Raw genomic sequence first — 6,548 nt, forward strand, 5'->3', positions numbered from 1 at the left:
GCGAGTGCAACGAGTCAACATGAGTCAACATGCTATTACTTCATAAAGAAATGAAGACTACATTTTCTTATTTTGCTCTTTCTTTCATTTTTTTAACCCTTTCACAATCTGCCATTATCTATCTATTTGTTTTATATACAGTATAGATAATGGGAGTGATCTCTTCTGAAATCCCCCACTTTCCTCCACGGAACATGAGAAAAATATTGTAAACCATATGCTATGGTCACTGCAGTCTTCATCATCATCATCATCATCATCATCATCATCATCATCATCATCATCAAAACACAGACTGAGAGAAATATCATCTGAAAGAATGGTGTTCGTTGCTCCACTACATTTCCACAAAGACTTGTAGAGTTTTTACACTTTATGTCAACTTTTCCTTTGTCACCTACATACACCATATAGTTTTATTAGTAGTATTTTAATCAGAATAATAAGGATACCAAATGGTAATTTTATCTACTGTCTAACTGTCAATTATACAGTGTTGTTGTTGTATAAAGTTGACTTTATATTTTTAGCCCATCACTTCATGAAGATACACCCTGGACGGAGTGCCAACCCATCGCAGGGTACACACACACACTCATTCATTCACTCACACACTCCGGACAATTTTTTCAGCGATGCCAATCAACCTACCCTGCATGTCTTTGGACCGGGGGAGGAAACCGGAGTACCCGGAGGAAACCGGCGGGAATCGAACCCCCAACCCTGGAGGTGTGAGGCGAACCTGCTAACCACTAAGCCACCGTGCCCCCGATATTTGTGGATAATAAATAAATAAATATTATTTTTTTTGCAATTTGCACTGAGGTTATTTGAATAACTGCTGGGATCTACTTATAACATAAGTAATGACAGGAACTATCTTACAGCTTGGATGTGACTATAGACAGATAGAAATGTTGTCATTAATAATGTTAAAGTTGTTCTTGTTGGCAAGTTGCTGAACACTTCAGGATGTGCTGGAAAATAAACAACTTAAGTGTGGTAACAGCATCACACCACTCTGTCATTAATTCTGTTAATATAACAGCATGCTTGATTGTGTTTATTCCTTCCATGTTGTATACAGTATATTGCAAGAAATCACTTTGGATACCAACATTTTAAAGACTTAAGGATAAAGGAAAGGCCTAACATGATCTACCTAGCATCTGCTCCACAGATGGCTCAGTGCACAGGCTGTGTTTGAGCAGAATGAAAAGGAAGAGGTGTTACGTTTACCTCTACACTAAGCTAAAGCATGAGCGCAGTATTCACAGATGACTCATAGATCTATTTATTGCATGTATTAAAAAATATGGCTTAGAACTAGAAAGGAGAAAGCTCTATGACACGTTGCGACATGTTCACAATGTTTAAAAATGAGCCTTAAGGGAAAGCAAATACAAAGTGTACAGGAACAGAAGAATTAAACCGGAGAATTAAAAGCAACATGTTTCAAACGATGTGTATGGTCTCTTGTGTGTGGTGTTTTTGTTTGTTGAGTGAGACAATCTTTATGTGCTGATGTGAATTTGATGAGCAGATTGCAAGCACGTTAAAGGATTATTAAAGGAGAAAACTAACTCATGTGTCAGAGAGAAATGTACGGTCACAAATCGTTTTGTCAAAGTCTGAATGGAGACGTCTGTGTCCTGGCATGTTCAAATCTTTGCTCCACTTAGTTTGGCAGTGTTAGATATAGAAAAATAATGATGGTTAAATCGTTTCTTTTGATCCACCACATCCTACATATGACACCATTGTGGTAGATTTCCAAAATGAGACTTTAACAAGAATCCCAAACTGACCCAAACTAACCAAACAGCTGCCTTTTCCATCTTATTACAATTCACACTCTAAATGTACGAGCAAGACGACCATGCTTCATAATCTAGTTCTGTACAAAAGCTTAGAGCAGCATCGGCGTCTGTCGAGTTGATTTTACGTCCTCTAATCTAAAATCACACATGTAAGTAGCTTCCTAATCGAAACCATCTGGGTTCATGGCTATGCATCTCATTAACTGTATGACTTGTTCGGTCATGTGCAGGGTATTTTCCTTTAAGATGAGTTATTTTCCAGAACTGGAAGCACTTGTAGTTTGTCAGATAAAGAGGACTGATTAAATATTTCTAACACAGCTTTCCAACCGAGTTAATCATGTACGTATTGCTTGACTTCCCCACAACAATGTGCCTTACAATAAGGTATTATTTTGACTCTATATAACTACTATCAGTTAATATCTGGTACAGTAACTTTACATTTGTAAATGTACATGCTTTTTTTTTTGAGTAGAGATTTTCCCCAAAAATATAGGTTTCATTAAAAGTGTAGCCTGCAGGATGGTAAATTAAATCCACAACTGAAGCATATATACCACTGCCTTTAACAAACAGTCTGAATGAGTCATATGTAAAAGCCATTTGATGCACATCCTCTTTTACTGCATGTGTGTCCGGTGACACAGTGGGTAGCTTTGCTGCCTCGGCGCTCCAGGGTTCACGGTTTGATCCTAAACTCAGGTTACAGTCTGAGCTGGATTTTTACTGACTGTGCATGTTTTCTCCATGTCTGTGTGGGTTTCTTCTGGGTTCTCCAGTTTCCTTCCACCTTCCAATAAAATATATAGGTGGATTTTAACAAATTTGCACATTGTTGTGTTGTACACGTTGATCTGTAATTGACTTCACATTACATTCAGCTCACTCCATTGTTCCAGATCCAACATGAACCCAACCAGGATAAAGAAGTTACTGAAGAAGAGGAAGAAGTAGAAGAAGAAAAGGATGAAGAAGAAGAAGTAGGAGAAGGTGATGAGGATGAAGAAGAAGAAGAAGAAGAAGAAGAAGATGATGAAGAAGAAGTAGTAGTAGAAGAAGAAGATGATGAAGAAGAAGAAGAAGAAGAAGAAGTAGTAGAAGAAGAAGATGATGAAGAAGAAAAAGAAGAAAAAAGAGGTAGAGGAAGAAGAAGATGAAGAAGCGACAGAAGCATTATGCCCCGCACACGATGCCGCAGCACACCCCAGCCGCTGCCGGCTGCTGCTCCGCCCCGCCCCCGCCGCCCCCGCCCGCCCCTCGCTGCCGCTCCTGCCGCTGCCGCCTCCGCCGCTTCTGCCGCCTCCGCCGCCGCCGCTGCTGCCTCTGCTGCCGCCGCCCCCGCCGCCGCCGCCCCCGCCGCCGCCGCTGCCGCCGCCGCTGCCGCCGCTGCTGCCGCCGCCTCTGCCGCGCCGACGCCCCGCCGCCGCACGCCGACAGCCGCCGCCGCCGCGCGCCGCCCCTGCCGAGAAGAATCATTTCACTATTATCTTGGCGTATTGTTTAGATCCTGCTGCACATTCAATAAAAAATGTTTTAAGAGTGTAAAAACATTTACATTCTGCTCTACCTGCATGTATACATTCCTTATAGAGATACAGGTAATATTTCACATTACTGAGCTGGCAGAGGTTTGTAAAGAGGCGGGGCGTAAACAAAACCTGCTTCCGATTGGCTGGAAAAAAGTCGACTCCTCCTCCAAGCACTTCTACCCCCAAATGGGAAAAATCCTACTTCATCTCTCCTCATATATTCTCAGGAGTTGGAACATCACCGTAACTGTATTTAATGACTAATGATGTCCTGTTAATGTAAAAAATACCCTTTTTATCACTGGTTTCCGTCCCGGAGCCTCGCATGAAGCGGCTTTGAGGATAATGAGCGCTTTGGTCTGGGAGCCTTTTGAAGTGTTGGAGAACAAACAGTGGGTTTGAAACAAAGTAACGACGTGTTTCTGTGTGGATTTGGGATCAAACGCATGACGGAGATGAATGATCAGTAAGTCTGGCTTCGTTTCCTTCTTATTTAGTGACATTTCTGTGTTTCTGAGTGGAAAGTGTTAGTGGAATTTTACGTGTTAATACGTGAGACGACGTCAGGAGACTTTTATAAGATGGAAAAAAGTGATTCTTGGTCGTATTGAAATAAACATCTCTTCTATTAAAGAATAAAAAAAATCCCTTATTTTTTTATTATTTTTATTTAAAACAGCTAGTTTTACAGTTGTGAGTGTTTTCAGACAATCTGGCCGGGGTTCTTGCTCTGACTCTCCGCCGTGGATTAACGGTAAACAGTGTGAAGAGGCTGCTGACGCTTTTCTTTACCGCCTTAAACACTCACTGTGGTGTAAAGGAGCGTGAACAAGTCCACACTCGGGTTAGAACATAGGAGGGAACGTGGTGGCGGCTTTTTAACGCGTTTCTTGAAGTTATTGTGTTTAGCAGCGTTGCCTTCGTGTAAGGAGCGCGAGACTCCGGGATTTATACGCAGCAGCTGCAGCGTGGAATCCAGCTGGAGTCGAGCTGACCAAGCCTCTGACTGGACAGAAGCCCCTGACTGGACAGAAGCCCCTGACTGGACAGAAGCTCCTGACTGGACAGAAGCTCCTGACTGTACAGAAGCTCCTGCCTAGACAGAAGCTCCTGACTGGACAGAAGCTCATGACTGTACAGAAGCTCCTGCCTAGACAGAAGCCCCTGACTGTACAGAAGCTCCTGACTGGACAGAAGCACCTGACTAGACAGAAGCCCCTAACTGGACAAAAGCCCCTGGTTTGTTAAAGTCCATTGTTGAGCATTAGCTCTTGCTTTAGTAAAGTGCTATGATGGACAGAAGCCCCCGGTTAGGCATAACTACATATTTCAGAGTTACCCCAGATTAGACAAAGTCCCATGTTGGGCAGAAGCACCTGTTTGAGAAAATTTTCATATTTTCTGAAAGCTCTGGTTAGACAAAGTCTCATATTGGGCAGAAACCCCTAATTGCTCGATGCTCTGTATAAAGTTATTTGGTAGGCAAAAGTGCCAGATTGGATAAAAGCCTGACACTGAGCAGAAACTCTGGCTGGGAAAAGCTCATAGTTGGGCATTGTTCCATGTACAGAACAGCCTCAAGTTGGATAGAAGACCCTGGCAGGCCAAAGCTCCATGTTGAGCAGAAGCCCCAGGTAGAGCACTGTTAGTTGGGCATGTCCATGCTGTACAAAAAGTTCTGCAGCATCCTCGTGTTGGGCAAAATCTCAATGAACAGAAGCCCTGTGATGGGCAGAAAAACAATGAATTTACCACCTTAAACCCATCTTATGATTTAGTAGTGAAAAATACTGCCAGCTAGTAATAAAGTGAATATAACAGGAAATGTTTGCAGTAATGACAGTGAGGAATGTAGGTCTTAAACCCACAACCAGGTTCTGGAAGCTGAAGAGTTAAACCTGTACCACACACAAAAGACGTGAGCTCGTCTGTTCTACTCATGCTAACAAAATCTCTTCCAGCTTCAGCCTAAACTCTTTTACAGTAAACAGACATGTGTAAACTTTATTTTATCTTCACAGCGTTACATTCACGCACTTTATTTGAAAAGGCTGCAGCTTGTGTTGGCATCGAGATTTGTGTGTTCTGTAGACAAAAAGATAAACAGCAGTGGGCTGGAAAGGTAGCTGTAGTATCTGGGATGCTGCCCAAGAAACGTGGCACTGCTCATCTGATCTTTCTGGTCTTTTAACTGACAGCAGGAGAACTGATAATCTTGGGCTAATCTTTAGGATGAATGAGTCTCGAGCAGAAGAGGTGAGTAAATCAGGAGTTCGGATGTCTGGTCGGAGGTCTTGAGTCGAAACCCGATGAACGAATTTGTCATGAGTTTTTCATGTAGAATTAGATTAGAGCAAAGGATAAAGGATGAAGCGTGAGAGCAGATCCGCAGGGAATAGAATTGGGATGAATTGAATTGTCTACTGAGTCGGTCGGTCTTTATTAACATCAGCAACACAGAGCAGATGATGACAAACCCGTCTATTTAGTCGATTCCTCGAAATTAAAATTGTTTCGTGAAGAGGGAACTGTGTCGGGTCCATGTAGCGTCCCTGTGGTTTGAAATGACGAGGGAAACAAATCGTTTTCTTCCGTTGTTTTGAAATTTCCTGTGTTCCTTTCTGTGTGTGTGTGTGAGTGTGTGTGAGTTATTAATAATACCACAATGGCATGACATCCTGTGTTTATAAAACATTCATGAGGTAATGCTTTGATGAAAGCGAAACAGTTTAATTTCTCTCACTGGTTAAGATCCGGGGGGCTCGGTGGCTTAGTGGTTAGCACCTCCAGGGTCGGGGTTCGAATACCGCCTCCGCCTTGTGTGTGTGGAGGTTGCATGTTCTCCCCGTGGCTCGGGGGTTTCCTCCGGGTACTCCGGGTTCCTCCCCCAGTCCAAAGACATGCATGGTAGGTTGATTGGCATCTCTGGAAAATTATCAGTAGTGTGTGAGTGTGTGAGTGAATGAGAGTGTGTGTGCCCTGCGATGGGTTGGCACTCCATCCAAGGTGTATCCTGCCTTGATGCCCGATGACGCCCGAGATAGGCACAGGCTCCCCGTAACCCAAGAAGTTTGGATAAGCGGTAGAAAATGAATGAGAGTGAGTGAGTAGTTAAGATCCCTCAATAATGATTTTTGTGGTGAATATCGGAGTACGGAAATGTTATATTTGAAATATTTTAGTTCTCGTTCTGAAA

The 6,548-nt window shown here is 42.9% G+C and overlaps 1 protein-coding gene across 3 annotated transcripts in view; it reads left to right on the forward strand.

Moving 5' to 3' along the window:
* Nucleotides 1-3,559: 3,559 nt before the first annotated feature.
* Nucleotides 3,560-6,548, forward strand: part of pdzd2 (PDZ domain containing 2) — an 84,682-nt gene continuing 81,693 nt past the window's right edge. For 2 of the 3 annotated variants that reach the window (XM_047818662.1, XM_027162803.2), the window contains exon 1: nt 3,563-3,818. The gene's annotated coding sequence lies outside the window, so the exon portion shown is untranslated. Of the gene's footprint in view, nt 3,819-6,548 lie in introns of all 3 variants that reach the window. The other variant, XM_047818663.1, reaches the window with a different exon arrangement.

This window comes from Tachysurus fulvidraco, chromosome 9, assembly GCF_022655615.1.
Source record: "Tachysurus fulvidraco isolate hzauxx_2018 chromosome 9, HZAU_PFXX_2.0, whole genome shotgun sequence".
In the NCBI taxonomy this organism is placed as follows: Eukaryota; Metazoa; Chordata; class Actinopteri; order Siluriformes; family Bagridae; genus Tachysurus; species Tachysurus fulvidraco.